General features: G+C 40.9%; 1 protein-coding gene, 1 long non-coding RNA gene and 1 pseudogene across 10 annotated transcripts in view; 2 read left to right on the top strand and 1 right to left on the bottom strand.

Annotated features, from left to right (window-relative positions):
* The window catches only part of LOC112619538, a 124,057-nt gene that overhangs the window by 58,586 nt on the left and 49,188 nt on the right, over window positions 1-16,283 (bottom strand). The gene's annotated exons all lie outside the window — the stretch shown is intronic.
* Window positions 1-16,283, top strand: part of DDAH1 (dimethylarginine dimethylaminohydrolase 1) — a 254,705-nt gene that overhangs the window by 231,387 nt on the left and 7,035 nt on the right. The window lies entirely within an intron of this gene.
* LOC112619533 lies at window positions 3,570-4,347 on the top strand (annotated as a pseudogene). Its single transcript, XR_003118246.1, has one exon. The product of XR_003118246.1 is annotated as a cyclin-dependent kinases regulatory subunit 1 pseudogene (transcript).

Genomic DNA, 16,283 nt, shown 5'->3' with positions numbered 1-16,283 from the left:
GTAATGATTTAACAGGAATAAAGATTAGGAGTAATAAAACTAGCTGATGCCATTGCACAGCACAGTCTATGAATAAATGAGTGGAGGATCTGTATTAGGAAAGTAGCTGTGAAAGTGGAAAGGGCAGTGCGGAAAGTGAGGCCCACTTAGAGAAGTAACAGAACATCGTGACTGATGGACTTTAGAGGGAGAAAAAGGGACCAGATCAACACTTTGGCAGATAATTACAGAATTCCTGTTCTGTGCCCCAGGGGACAATGATGAACAAAATGACTTCAGAAATAACTACCACAATGGTGTGCCTTTCGTAGACTTTTTGGAAAAGAGTTTAAACTCTCCTTGTCACCATGAATTCAGCTGTCCTCATCCACAAAGTAACAAACCATCAAAAATTGGTGGGCAAATGTTGCTGGATTTCACTGACCTAGATTCACATTTTGGGAATGGAGCAGTACTCAGATATGACAGCAGCTCTGGTAGGCATCTGATGCCTAAGCTTGTAAGACACTAACGGGGTTGGCTTCCATTTCAGTTTCCACTGGCAGCAGTGGAATCAGTGCTCACTCAAGTCTGGAGTCTGTCCTTTACCCTTTTCCATTTATTTTCATGTGTTTACTCTCTCTCAAGGCCCACCAAAAAAATCACCTTAAAAACATTTGCATGCCTTCCATCTCTAGCAGTGTCAGATTGTTTCTTGGCTGAATTGATTTGGCAAAAGATTCAAAAAAAAAAAAAAGGATGATTTCTGTCTCATGGGCTGAGATCATACATCACAGCATGACCTGTGTGATACTCTCAGCCATGCCAACACCAGTACCTTTGGTGTTGACGGGATTAGGAAACATGTCAGTTGAGCTGAAAGGAGGAGGGTTTGAGTTTTGGGTTACTGTTTCTCTGTGGAAATCACATGTATTAAATGCCGTAGGTGTTGATAAGTATCCTATTGCTTGGCTGAAGGTTAATAAAGCATAGGGTGAAACATAGACACTAAATTAGAAGTGACATTTTGACCGTGAATTATTCTGTAGCCTCTGGGGAAAACTTCCCCACTACATGACACAATACTAGAATTTGGATCATCCTTAGAAATACTGACATGCAAAAGAAACACATTAAATTTGCTACCACCCTCCTGCAAGACCATCCCACTACCATTGCCCTGCTCTTAATCACTTACTGTTTTTCCCTGTTTTCATCTTTCAAAATGTTGTATTTGTCCAATAATCTTTAAGAATATTTCTAAATCTCATTTTCTCAATTATGGTTCTGTTGCTGCTGCTGGGTCCCCATATTACTCACCACACTATCTGTCTGCAAATGTTAAAGGTAGCTTTGGAGATAGATTACAACAGCCATTCCCTTTATCTTGTCCTGAAGTGGGACCAAGTTTAAACCTGTGACCACATACTCAGAAGTGACTCACTGTTATAGGGTTCCAAAAACAACAACAACAGAAAACAATTTAGGAGCTAAAAGAAAAGTGCTGAATCTATTACAGTTTTTGTATGTTTTCTAACCACTCATTTCTTTTTTATCCACACCCTGGCAAACGATAAGAACTCAATAAAGTTCAGCTACTACCAGTCATATATATATATTTATATGTATATATATATATTTATTTATTTATTTATTTTTGAGACGGAGTCTTGCTCTGTCGCCCAGGCTGGAGTACAATGGCACAATCTTAGCTAACTGCAACCTCCACCTCCCGGGTTCAAGCAATTCTTCTTCAGCCTCCTGAGTAGCTGGGATTACAGGCACGTGCCACCATGCCCAGCTAATTTTCTTATTTCTTTTCTTTTTTTTTTTTTTTGTAGAGATGGGGTTTCCCCATGTTGGCCAGGCTGGTCTTGAACTCCTGACCTCAAATGATCCCCCACCTTAGCCTCCCAAAGTGCTGGAATTACAGGCATGAGCCACCACACCCAGCCAGATCATATTAATTTGAATAGTGTAAGTTAGTGGTCCTCAAACTTTAATGTACCCAAGAATCACACACAGTACACATTTAAAATGTACATCCCATTCCTGGGGCTCACAGCAAGAAATTCTGATTCAGCAAGACTGGGAACATAGTGTGATTCTGATGCAGGTAATCCATATACTGTGAGAACACTGCCTCTGTCTGGAGTTCACCAGATATCAGTTCCTACATGAGGGCAGGGAGAGAAAATCTATTCCTAAATTGTTATGTCCTTGAACAGAAAATGTCACCTAAAATCATTCAGAATAATGTCGTATTGAGTAAAATACCTGGCACTTTAGAGAAATAGCTCTCATATGAAGGAAAATCAGGCATAACTCCCCTAGATGACAGAAATACAAGTTTTATGAAATGCTAACCTTTCTCTAAAATGCTGTCTTTTTAGAAAGAAATGCCTACAGAATGAAAGATTTTCATTTATCACATTTTCCACATAGTGCTTTTCTCTCTGTTGATAACATATGTATGTTAAAATACCTTGTATCTGCAGTGAGTTTTTCTTATGCTCATTCTCATTAGGCACACAGTCCCTCAGACATAGAGAAAAGTCTGCCTTCCTTGCCAGCTCAGAAGTCCTGTGGTATGATACTAAATACATGATACTAAATTCTACAAGAAGGAATAGTGGCAGGAGGAAGGAAACCCAGATCTCTGTTTGGGGAAGAAGTTTGTCTGGTCCCATCCCTGAAGCTTGTTAGAGAGAATTTGAGAAAGGTCTCTGGAGAGCAACCAAAGCTGATGAAAGTTGGAAGTTTGGTGACTGGTGTGGATTGCACAGAAGGATAATGCAAAAGTGTGGACTGGCAGCTCTTTTCTCTTCATTGAAGGCTAAGCTCTGAGTGAGTGTGTCTTTTAAAGGAAATTGCATCAGGAGACTTTAGGAGGGTTTTCAGAGTTATTGAAATGCTGAAATACGGATAGACTATGGAGGAAAGAGGACTTTAACTTTTCGAAAAAATTGTATTGGCCGGGCGTGGTGGCTCATGCGTGTAATCCCAGCACTTTGGGGGGCCGAGGCGGGTGGATCACAAGGTCAGGAGTTCAAGACCAGCCTGGCCAATATGGTGAAACCTCATCTCTACTAAAATACAAAAATTAGCTGGGCACGGTGGTGTGTGCCTGTAGTCCCAGCTACTCGGGAGGCTGAGGCAGGAGAATCGCTTGAACCCAGGAGGTGGAGGTTGCAGTGAGCCAAGATCGCGCCATTGCACTCCAGCCTAGGCGACAGAGCGAGACTACAGCTCCAAAAAAAAAAAAAAATCAGTTTTATTGTGACATAATTTCCTTACAATAAAATTACAATTTTAAATGGATAATTCAATGAGTTTTGACAAGTGTATGCAGTTGTATTAAGTCCAATAGAGCTTTAACTTTTCATATTTGAATCTTTCACAAGATGCATTTGTAATAGTGTGATAATTTAAAAACATGTTTTTAGAAGAACTGTTTGACATTGTATAATCATACCTCACCTCATAAAAACAGCTTACAAAGATACATAAACTACAGCAAAATAACATAACTAAAAATACAAGGGAAAGATGATATAAAACAAGAAACAAGAATAAGGATTTTAGAGTTGCTTGGAGGTTGGCGGCGCGGGGCTGAAGGCTAGCAAACCGAGCGATCATGTCGCACAAACAGATTTACTATTCGGACAAATACGATGACGAGGAGTTTGAGTATCGACATGTCGTGCTGCCCAAGGACATAGCCAAGCTGGTCCCTAAAACTCATTTGATGTCTGAATCTGAATGGAGGAATCTTGGCGTTCAGCAGAGTCAGGGATGGGTCCATTATATGATCCATGAACCAGAACCTCACATCTTGCTGTTCCGGCGCCCACTACCCAAGAAGCCAAAGAAATGAAGCTGGCAAGCTACTTTTCAGCCTCAAGCTTTACACAGCTGTCCTTACTTCCTAACATCTTTGTGATAATATTATTATGTTGCCTTCTTGTTTCTCACTTTGATATTTAAAAGATGTTCAATACACTGTTTGAATGTGCTGGTAACTGCTTTGCTTCTTGAGTAGAGCCACCACCACCATAGCCTAGCCAGATGAGTGCTCTGTGGACCCACAGCCTCAGCTGAGTGTGACCCCAGAAGCCACGATGTGCTCTGTATCCAGAACACACTTGGCAGATGGAGGAAGCATCTGAGTTTGAGACCATGGCTGTTAACAGAGATCATGTAAACTTGCTGTTTTTGTTTTTTTCCTGCCGGGTGTTGTATGTATGGTGACTTGTGGATTTATGTTTCAGTGTACTGGAAACTTTCCATTTTATTCAAGAAATCTGTTCATGTTAAAAGCCTTGATTAAAGAGGAAGTTTTTATAATCTAAAAAAAAAAAAAAAAAAGAATAAGGATTTTAATTGGAGCTGAGTTGGAGAATACACACTATCTACTGATCATATGGTTTTTGTCCTTCATTCTGTTGATGCAGTATATCATGTTTATTTATTTATGTATGTTGAACCATCCTTACATCCTTGTGCCTTTGGGATAAATCTCACTTGATCATGGTGTAATATCTTTTGGATTTGCTGTTGGATTTGGTTTGCTAGTATTTGGTTGAGGAGTTTTGTGTCTACGTTCATCAGGGATATTGGCCTGTAGTTTTCTTTTTTTGTTGTGTCCTTGTCTAGTTTTGGTATCAGGGTAAATCCTGGCCTCATAAAATTAGTTAGGAAGAATTCCCTCCTCTTATTTGGATCCACTCTCTTTTCATCTTGGTTAGTCTAGCAGTTTATCAATTTTCTTTATTTTTTCAAAAAAAAAAACCCAACTTTTAGTTTCACTGATCCTTTGTATTATTTTTTTAACTCTCTATTTCATTTAATTCTGTTTTGATCTTTATTATTTCTTTCCTTTTACTAGTTTTGTGTTTAGTTCTTGCTTTTCTAGTTCCTTGAGGTGCAACATTAGGTTGTTTTTTTTGAAATCTTTCTACTTTTTTAATGTTGGCATTTGTTGGTATAAACTTCCCTTGTAACAATGCTTTTTCTGTTTCCCATAGTTTTTGGTAAGTTGTGTTTCCATTTTCACTTGTTTCTGGAATTTTTTTTATTTCTTTCTTAATTTCTTCATTGACCCTGTATTCATTCAGGAGCATGTTGTTTAATTTCCATGTATTTGTAGTTTTCAACATTTCTCTTATTGCTGATTTCTTGTTTCATTCCATTATGGTCTGTGAAGAGAATTGCTATGATTTTGATTTTTTAATATTTGTTGATACCTATTTGGGGCCTAATAGCTATCCTGAAGAATGTTCCTCATGTGCTGATAAGAAGAATGTGTATTCTGCAGCTGTTGGATGAAATGTTTCACAGATGTTTGGTACATTTGGTCTAAAGTGCAGTTTAAATCTAACGTTTCTTTGTTCACTTTCTGTCTTTTGCTGAGAGTGGAGTGTTGAAGTCCCAAAGCTATTATTGTATTGGAGTCTGTCTCTCTCTCCCTTTAGATCTAATGACATTGTATTGTATTGTGTTGTGTTGTGTTGTGTTATGTTATGTTATGTTATTTTTGAGACAGGGTCTCGCTTTATCACCCAGGCTAGAGTACAGTGATATAATCTTGGCTCACTGCAACCTCTGCCTCCCAGGCTTAAGCCATCTTCCCACCTCAGCTTTCCAAGCAACTGAGACTACAGGCATGAGCCACCATGCAGCTAATTTTTGCATTTTTTTGTATAGACAGGGTTTCACCATGTTGCCTAGGCTGGTCTTGAACTACTGAACTCAAGTGATCCACCCACCTCAGCCTGGCTGAGGTGCTGGCTGAAATTACAGATGTGAGCCACCATGCCCAGCCAACATTTGCTTTTTATATCTCGGTGCTTCAGTGTTAGGTGCATATATATTTAGAACTGTTATATCTTCTTGCTGAATTGATCCATTTATCATTACATACTAACCTTCTTTGTGTCTTTTTATTGTTTTGCATTAAAAATCTGTCTTATCTGATATAAATATATCTACTCCTGCTTGCTTTTGGTTTGTTTGTGTGGAGTATTTTTTCTGTCCCTTTACTTTCAGCCCATATTTGTCTTTTTATAGGTGAAGTGAGTTTCACTAGGCAGCATATAGTTAGGTCATGGGTTTAAAAAAAAAATGTAATAACCCTCATTACTTTGGATAGGTCACAGGTTTTTTAATCCACTCAGCCATTCTATATCTTTAAGTTAAAAATTTAAGCCATTTACATTCAAGGTTATTATTGATAGGTGAGGACTTATTCCTGTTATTTAATGGCTTTCTGGATGTTTTGTATATCCTCTGTTCTTTTCTTTCTCTCTTACTATTTATCATTGTGGTTTGGTGGTTTTCTGTAGCGGTAACATCTGAATCCTTTCTCTTTCTCATTCCTGTGTTTGCTCTGCCAGTAAGTTTTATACTTTTGTGTGCTTTCATGATGGAAGGTATTGTTCTTTCACTTCCAGGAATAGGACTTCCTCAAGCATTTCTTGGAGGGCTGGTCTCTTGGTGATGAATTCCCTCCGTTTTTGGTTGTTTGGGAAACTCTTAATTTGTCCTTCATTTATGAAGGATAATTTTACTAGACATAGTACCCTTAATTGACAGGTTTTTTCTTTCAGCACTTTGAATATATCATCCCATTTTCTTCTGGACTGTAAAGTTTCAGATTAGAAATGTGCTATTAGTCTGATGGGGATTTCTTTGTGTCTAGATGCTATAGTAAGCCATTCTCACATTGCAATAAAGACCTACCTGAGAGTAGGTAGTTTATAAATAAAAGAGGTTTAATTGACTCACAATTCTGTCGGTTATACAAGAGGCATGGCTGGGAGGTCTCAGGAAACTTATAATCATGGTGGAAGGGTAAGGAAGCACCTTCTTCACATGGTGGAGGAAGAGGAAAAGAGAGTGAAGGGGGGAATGCCACACACTTTTAAACCATCAGATCTTGTGAGAAATCACTATCATGAGAACAGTAAGGGAGAAATCTGCCCCCATGACCAATCATCTCCCTCCAGGTCCCTCCCCCAACATTGGGAATTATAATTCAACATGAGATTTGTGTGGGGATATAGAGCCAAACCATATCAGATGTTTTTCTCTTGCTGTTTTTAGAATTACTTGTCTTTGACTTTTGGCACTGTATTAGTCCGTTTTCATACTGCTTTAAAGAACTCTCTAAGACTGGGTAATTTATAAAGGAAAGAGATTTAGTTGACTCACAGTTCTGCAAGGGTAGGGAGGCCTCAGGAAACTTAGAATCACGGTGGAAGGCAGAGGTGAAGCACAGCACCTTCTTCACAAGGCAGCAGGAAGGAGAATGAATGCAGGAGGAACTACCAAACACTTATCAAACCATCAGATCTCATGAGAACTCACTCACCATCATGAGAACAGCATGGGGGGAACCATCCCCATGATCCAATTACTTCCACCTGGTCTCTCCCTTGACACCTGGGGATTATGGGGATTATAATTCACGATGAGAATTGGGTGGGGACACAAAGACTAACTATATCAGACAGTTTCACTATAATGTGCTGGGGAAAGATCTTTTGGGGTTGTATCTATTTGGGAATCTTTGAACTTCCTGTTTCTAAAACTCTTTCTAGACTTAGGAAGTTTAAAGATATTATTTTGTTAAATTGTTTTTCTATGCCATTAAACTTCTCTCACCCTTTGAACACCCAAAATTCAAATATTTTGTTGCTTTATGATATCCCATAGGTCACATTGACTTTCTTCTTTTTTTTTTCTTTTTAAAGTACTGAAATTCTTCTTCTTGATTTAGTATCCTGCTGAAGTTCTCATTGTATTTTTTATTTCATTCATTGAATTCTTCAGTTTCAGGATTTCTCTGGTTCTTTTTTATATGTCTATCTCCTTGGTGAATTTATCATTCATATCCTGAGTTGTTTTTTAAATTTCTTTTTATTGTTTATCTGTGTTCTCTTGTATATCATGGAACTTCCTTAATGTTGTTATTTTGAATTCCTTATCAGGCACTTCATAAATTTAATTTTTATTGGAATCTGTTGCTGGAGAATTATTATGTTCCTTTGGAAGTGTCATATTTCCTTGCTTTTTTGTATTTCTGTGTCCTTTCATTGATATCTGTGCATCAGGTGTAACAGTCACTTCCTCCAATTTTTTAGATTGGCTTTCATAGGGGAAGACATTTTCCTGTAGGTAGATCTATGGTGTTGGTTGGTTGGGGCACTTTCGCTTTTATTCTGGGCATATATAGTGGTGTAGTCTCCACAGGATTTCTTTGGCTATACACCATCAGTGGTGTCTGTGATTTCCTCAGTGGTGCAGGCTGCAGTTGTTAGTAGAGGTTATGCTGAGGTTTTCCTGGGGATAGGATGTCAGGTGGGCCAGTCCTCAGGCCCTGCTGTTGGCAGCGGCAGACCAAGCATGCCTGTTCTTGGGTCCCAGGGTGGCATATGTGGGCGCCAGTTTTAGCAAGTCCAGACGGGCTGATTTGTGGGCCTCCAGGCAGCTTGCTTGGGTGCTGGTTATGGCAGCAGTGTGCCAATGACTGGATGAGTACTCAGGCTCCCCATGGGCACTCACTTATAATTGCAGTGGCTGCAATGGGCTTGGCAGCCCAGTCCCCAATCCTCCAGGTAGTACATGCAGAAGATTGCCAGCAGTGGTGGTGGTGGCAGGTTGGGCAGACCTTCAGGTCCTGGGAGGATTGCCCAGATGCTAGCAGTGGTAGACAGGGTGAGGCAATCCCCCAGGCTCCAGACAGCATGCTTGGGTTTCAGCAGCAGGTTTTCTGGACCTGTTGTTAGGCCCTCTGATAGCATGCATGTGCACCTGGGTCAACCAATGGGGAGGGGCAATCCCTAGGCCCCCAGGCAATGTGCATGGGCACTGGAGGAGGACAGGGGTGGTGCCAGGCTAGGCAAGCCTTTTCTCAGGCCCCCCATGGGGCCCATGGGCCCAGGCTGTGGTGAACAAGGCAGAGCAATTCCCAAGCCCCAGATGGTATGCTCAGGTGGCTATGGCAATGGTGGCAGCCTGTCCTCAGGACACATGCTAGTGTGAGGTAGCCCTTCTACTATGGGAGCAGGGTTTTCTGTCAGTAACAGTGGCCCCAGGAAGTCAGGTTTCATGCTCTGAAAAACGTGCTTCAGCTCCCTTTGTCCCAGGATCAGTGTCCCCAGTGTGCAGGACAATGTGTGGGCTAGAGTGCTAGAGACCCTGCCGCTCTACTGGGTCCAACCTGCATTGCACCCTGCAGCCCTCTGTCAGTGGGGCTCCAGAGATGTGAAGATACAAGGGTTGCTGGGTCCCAGGACACAATGCAGTCTGGTGGGAAATGGGCTCTCTAACTAGCTGGCTATCTGTCCAGGACTAAGTGGGTACATGGGACCCAAGTGGGCTCCCTCTCTGGAGCAATGCTGCCACACGGACACCGGGAATACCAGTTTCAGGGTCCTTGGGGTTTGAGAGACTCTCATGACAAGGATTTTGGGAGTCAGTGTGGGAACATAGAACACTGGGAATCTCTCACTTACTCTTTCCTCTCACTAGGGACCCTCTCTGGACTTCCAGCTGATTCCAGCCAGGCTGTCTACCTTGCCTCCCTCTCTTTCAGTATCTCAGGTGTTTTCTGTCACTTCTCTGCTGAATTCCAGCATTCTCTCTCAGATGTCTATTCAAAGTATGATTATCTACTTGCTATTTTGGCTCTTCTTTGCTGGGGAAACAGGTGTCCAGTGCCTCTAGTCAGTCATCTTAAAGCCCTTCTCAGGCAGTGTTCATTTTGAACTAGTCTGTGGAAAGACTATAAAACATGAAAATATGCTATCAGTTTTAGAATGGTATCCATAGCTATATTGGCTCAGCCTTAAAAAGACCTCCAGGGCTTGATGCTGGTATGTTGTCAGGCTCTCAATACACTCTTGATGGATAGATAAATAAATGAATGATTTTAGATATGCAGTAGCAATAAAAAGTGTACTTGGGCATCATATATTGTATCAATAGAGTCTATAGTCAGTTGTTTTTAATATTGGTTTAGCTTTGATATGTTAAGATGGGTACATTATGTATTTATATATATATATATATGTATATATGTATATATATATATGAAAGATCAATTATGAGTGACCCAAAACTGTGCTTTGAATATTCCCTAAACATCTCTAACTACCTTTTATATACATTTGCTTCAGAGTTTGACCAATAAGTTCTAAATTGTTCCACGAAACAACATAGCCCAGGATTTTTTAAAACATAATTACTGTAATACAAAGAAAGCATGAGTAAGAAGCAAGAGAATGGAGTGGGCTTTCAGTCCTTTGGATGAGAAAATTCCCAGAAATGTTGGGAACTGCCGGAAATGCCTGGTTGTTAATGCAACTTGCCATGCAGATTCTCTTGGGCTGAAAGCCAGACAGTTCCCACTCTATTTTGTGACAGCTCCACCCTGGGGAGCAAGGCCAATTCCTCCAACCGGCAGCTGTGTAACAGACCATGACAGCGTGGCCACGATGATTCTTAGAGCCATTTCCTCTCTACAGCTGTGTGCCTTCTTCATTAAGGAGTTGCCAATGATAAAAGTGAGGTTGACTCTCTTTTTACTGCTAGCAAACTCTTCATGTGCTTATCCTGCCTTAAATGATAGATTTTCATCTCCTGAAGGCACCTCTTTCCCTTTCCCACCTCACACTGCCATTGTGCCGAGCCCGAAGAGGGCGTACCATAAAAGATTGTTGAACAGAGCTGACCACTAATTGAGCCAATCCCAATAATAATCGCTCACACTAGTTTACATAAAGTGGAATCATTCCTTTGGCAAAATTCAGAAAGGGCATTTGGAACAGCAACTTGACTTCTGAGCTCTTTCCCCCAAATCCTGTAGAACTCATTTGTATCATTCAGAGTTGAGTCTGGGGCCTCTCAGGATATCGAGTAATCTGCTCTTAGGGAAAGGAATTTGTGGTGACTGATGTGTGGAGGGTTTAGGTGTGTCTCCTTTCCATTCGGGCTTGAGGCACAGTGAGAAGCAGGAAGTACAGTCCCTGGGGTTGGAAAAACACTACATACAGCACTGGAGCAGTACCACCTCCTTCATGCTTTTTTAGGAAAAAATGTTGGAACACAGAACTAAACAGCTCAACAGCTGCATTCTTGGGATAGTTGAAATGGTGCTCATCTTTTAACAAAGCCTCTGTGCATCCACAAAGGGCGAACAGAACCTGTTCCTCGGCCACACTGTTGCTCAGTCCTCAGGAGCCCAAGCTCTTTGAGGTGATGCCCTACCAGGCGGGATGCGTGAATGCATCCTCACGGTGCCCATTAGGGTGTAAGAAGGGAAAGATGTTCGAAAGCAACACAGCCTTCCTGCATCTTTCTCTGCATGTTCCCTGCTGAATGGCCAGCACCCTGCCTTGTGTACATACATGTGTCTCCTGAATCCAGCTACAAATAAATGGTAAGCTTATTCAGACAATAACAACATACAAGAGAAAGGAAAATAATTACTCCAACAGGAAAGGAGAAACCTTTTCGTTGTCCCAAAAGACAAAATCTCTTTGTGTTTATAATAAGCACCTTTAGCTTTTTCAAGGGGGAAAAGCATATTTCTTGTTATCTACTGTTACCACTTCATAAATCCCTTTCATTTAGAAAGGCTATGCCTGACATACCTTTTGTAATTGTTTTCAGTTAAGCAGAACCACTCACTGCTCCAAATGGGGCCTGTTCATTATTAAAAGTCATTTTTTGGGCATATTCTTAAATCTGTCTTAAAATGATAACCGTGGAGTCTTGATAAATTAATAGAAAAGCTTCTCCTAAGGTGGCTTTGTTGGTTTTGTTAAGACATTTAAGAGTAACTCTCAGTGGAATTTACCAGTAAATTACTTCATATATTCTCAGCATTAAATTATTTCCCCACTAAAGATATTATAATTCCTTTTCTCCCAGTAATGAAAAATTGAAACTGTCCCAAATAATTCTAAAGTAGGTACTGGCCTTTATGTTAGTAAGTATAGGAATGTCCCCACCAGAACCTTTAAATGATAAAAATAAGGCTCAGAAAAGGAAGAAGCATTACAGAGTGAAACAAAACAGTGATTAGAATTTCAAATACATGCCAGTAACTGAAGAAGAATTCAAATAGGAACCAAGTAGGGGAGAGGATTGTTCACTCAAGGACGTGAGGTTGGGGGATAGGGCAGAGCATGGAAACAGCTGAAGTCAACTGGACAGGCCCTGTCGCTCCAGTGACACGTGGTACTTTCTGAGATGGGCACAACCTTGGAGATTTTAGTTTGTTTCCTCACTGGTAAACAAGAAGTCAGCACTGATAACAATCCCTGAGAACACTTCCTCTGGAATGTATGACATTCCATAGTTCTGCTTTGTAGTCACCACCGGACATGCATGAGTCATGCTGAGAGGTGGGGGGATTTGCCCAGACCGCTAGATCCAGTGAATAAAGTCAGGCCTAGGAGATGTAGTCTTGCCGTGCTTCTTTCTCTTTCAACTCATCTGGTACTAAGAGACATGGGTGATTTATTTATCTGTAGATAAAGAGTACAATGAAGCATCGCAGACCACGAATTAAAATGGAAAACCAACCGGCAGTTATCTGGTGATTATGAATGGTGTGTGTGGGCCACAATATGCTACACACAGTTCTCCCATTTGCTTAGAAAAGTAAGTCAATGGGAATAACAGATTTTCTAGATTTTGTTTTGTTTGTGTCTAGGTTGACCAGTTAGCAGTGGTTGTGCATACATGTTGTAAGGATCTCTCTGAGGTCCTCAAACCACTGGGGTCCTACTTAGTAAACCTCTGGCTCAGAGAACTGCCTCCCCAGTGGTCTGGAAGAAATTCTGAACTTCTCGGGTAAACTAGGTCCAATTTGTGTGACAGGATGACTGTCCTGTTCTGACTACAAACATCAGCAGACTGGCCATCTTGGTCCACCCTCAACAGCACATAATAAGCAGACATTTAGACATAGTGGAACCCCATTCCCTGCAATGTTTGTGAGACTGACCAAAAGCTATTGTCTAGAAGTCTCACAAATCCTAACTGCCACCTTGCATATCGAGGCAGCCCTACTCTACTGTGAAGAAGTCAGTCTGCCCATTGGGTTTCTGGACTATTTTACTCAATTGGGGTCACAGCCTGACAGAGGCCTATGTGTTCAATTTGATATACACAAAAGTTTTTATTTTCTTTCTTTCTGTGAATGCCCTTAGGTGCCACATACTCTGTAGGTAATTCCAGGTCCACCCCTCTGTTGTCTTACTTTGTCATCCAGAGTCATTTTAGTTAGGACCACAGAGTATAGTGCCCTTCTGTATGGCTTTGAAAAACAGACAAACCTTGGCCTCATTGATTTTAGCCATGTTTTTTCACATTAAAAATAATGAATTGTATTTCTATTTCTGGACATAGACCATACCTTGTTTCTCTGAGGGAATTCAATTGTTTACCCATGTGATTGACCACATAGTTAATCACAGTGCCCTCCTGAGGTTCTCCATAGCTTTTAAAAAGGTGAAAGGAATGAAGAAATGAACTAGTTAGTGCAAACATATTTTGGTCACCTGCTATATGTCAAGTGACTTGCAAGAAACAAAGAGGGACGTGAACTGACTTTTATTACACATTTAATTTCTGCTAGAAGCTTGTGGTAAGCATTTTATGTACATTATCTGTTTTGGATTTTTTTTTTTTAATAATCCTCAGGGTTACCCTGTGGAGGATAGGTATAGCATTCCCATCCCATTTTACTGCTGAGAGAATTGAGGCTCACAGGGCATATGTGACTTTCCCAAAGTCACACAATTAGTGTGCGGCTGAGCAAGCCTTCACACCCAGACCTTTCTGACTCTAAAGCCCATGCTCTGTCCACCTCATTATGCCTGGACCTGCATTCAAGGAGGTAGCAGTCTGGTTGAAGAGAGAGAAACTGCACAAAAACTCACAGTAAAATTTGTCCTTATTCCGAAAAGTTTGGGAACTTTATAGCAATTATCTCTCTAGGGGATCTAGGTAGAAGGGATGCTAAGCCTGCAACACTACTAGATTGTGTGTTAATGTAGGCCTTAGAAAGAAGGAAGCTGAAGAAGTAATTGTGCGAATATGGTGGGTCTAATCTTTTGTGGTTTTTAAGACTAAGGATTAGACTCCAAGACAGATTATCTGTGGCTCAGGCTGGAGTGCAGTGGCACTAACTCGGCTTACTGCCACCTCTATGATCTTCCCACCTCAGCCTCCTGAGGAGGTGGGACTACAGGTGTGTGCCACCACACACTGCTAATTTTTTTGTAGAGACAGGGTTTCGCCATGTTGCCCAGGCTGGTCTCAAACTCCTGGGCTCAGGCAGTCTTCATCTGTTCCCTTGCACACAATAATAAATGGAAGCTGCTATTGCTGTGTTTTGGAAGCAACCAAAAAGAAAATCTGCATAAGAAGAACTAAATTACAATTCATAACAAAGGAGCTACTTGGGTCTGTTTTTTTTTTTTCTCTCTCTCTCTCTCAAGCTTCTTCATATTATTTCTGGGCATATCCATTTTATAAAGAGGGCTAAATTGAATATGTTGTTAATTTTCTTAGAAAAGTTAATCTTTAGGAGTGTCTTTAACTTCTTAATTGCCCACATGTTGGATTAGATCTAAGGTTTCTAATCAGGGCTGTAAAGAAAGACCCACTCCATAGGTGATCCCCTCTATGGGCCTATCCCTTCAAGAACAATTTAAATTCAAAAGTGCAAGAGAGGTGTCCAGTTAAGTCCTTTACCTATACCAGACTGTAGCAAGTCATAATAGGATTACATATAAGAAAAGAATTAATGGTACTGCCAGAGAGTAAATAATAAGTACCAAGTGAATGTGAAAACGTAGGTGTTATGTAGTTTGTAGGAGATAGTTTGCTGCTACAGAAGTTGAGAAAGAGCAAAGTGAGATGATTAAGAAACGTTTTGAGTTGCACAGATCTGGGTTTGAATCTACCTGTATGACCTTGAGCAAGTTATTTGACCTCTCTCAGTGCAGTTTCTTCATCTGTAAAATGAGAATTTTGAGATTAGATAATAAATGTAAAATGTGTGGCGTGGTGCCCTGCTAGTTCTTATTGTTATATAATTATCTATTTTTCTGTCAGTTTCCTCCACTAAACTGTAATCTCTTGGAAAACTGGGTCTGGGTCCTGTTCATTTGTATGTCTCAGCCTTTCATACAATGCTTAAGCTCATCCCCATTCTTTTTTTTTTTTTTTTTTTTTTTTTTTTGAAACGGAGTCTCGCTCTGTCGCCCAGGCTGGAGTGCAGTGGCCGGATCTCAGCTCACTGCAAGCTCCGCCTCCCGGGTTCACGCCATTCTCCTGCCTCAGCCTCCAGAGTAGCTGGGACTACAGGCGCCCGCCACCTCGCCCGGCTAGTTTTTTGTATTTTTTAGTAGAGACGGGGTTTCACCGGGTTAGCCAGGATGGTCTCGATCTCCTGACCTTGTGATCCGCCCGTCTCGGCCTCCCAAAGTGCTGGGATTACAGGCTTGAGCCACTGCGCCCGGCCAGCTCATCCCCATTCTTGATGTCACCTTCCATGTGAAGGGTATTCCATTATGGGATTGCTCTTGGCCTTTCTCCATCCTTGACATATTCCACACTAGAAGTGAATGATTTACCTGACTGGTGAGTCAGGAAGGGCTTACTGTGTGCCGCTCTTAGGAATGAATTTTCTGCAGGAAGTATGCTGTCTCTCTTCTGCTCTTCATACCATAAATCTTACTATCCAGTGCACCCATGACTGAGTGGGCATGTCTACCTAGTAATATGAAGCACATTTCCATACAAACACTGAAAAGTAAAAGTAGATGGGACCATAAAGGTAGATTAGAACCAGATTGTGGAAAAGATCATGTTATACCTTCCTAGCATGACATTTCAGCAGATTCCTTAAAACTGTATGGATCTTGATAAAGAGTAGAAAGAGTCTACATGACTAAACCCAAAATAATATTTGTTTTTGTGGGTTTTTAAAATTTGGATATTCTTGTTGTTAGGGGGAGGAGTGTTGTTTTTTGAGAGCTTTGATTATGTTGAGGAGGTAAGGATGAGGTATCAATATTTTAAATTTTGTGCAGAGTTCATTTTTGTGTTGTTTTTAAAGTTATTTTATGCTAAGATACTAATAAGTTCATCATTTGAAGAACGGACCTGCCAAGAAGGTTTTTTTTTTTTTTTCTTTCCAGTTGTGGTCCAGGGACCCTCTGCCTCAAAATTATCTGTAGGGCTTTCAAAATGCAAAATTCCTATGCCTCACCCAAAATCTG

Source organism: Theropithecus gelada, chromosome 1 (genome assembly GCF_003255815.1).
Source record: "Theropithecus gelada isolate Dixy chromosome 1, Tgel_1.0, whole genome shotgun sequence".
NCBI lineage: Eukaryota > Metazoa > Chordata > Mammalia > Primates > Cercopithecidae > Theropithecus > Theropithecus gelada.
Note: the sequence above shows the minus strand (reverse complement) of the source record. Positions and strands in the feature narration are given on the sequence as shown.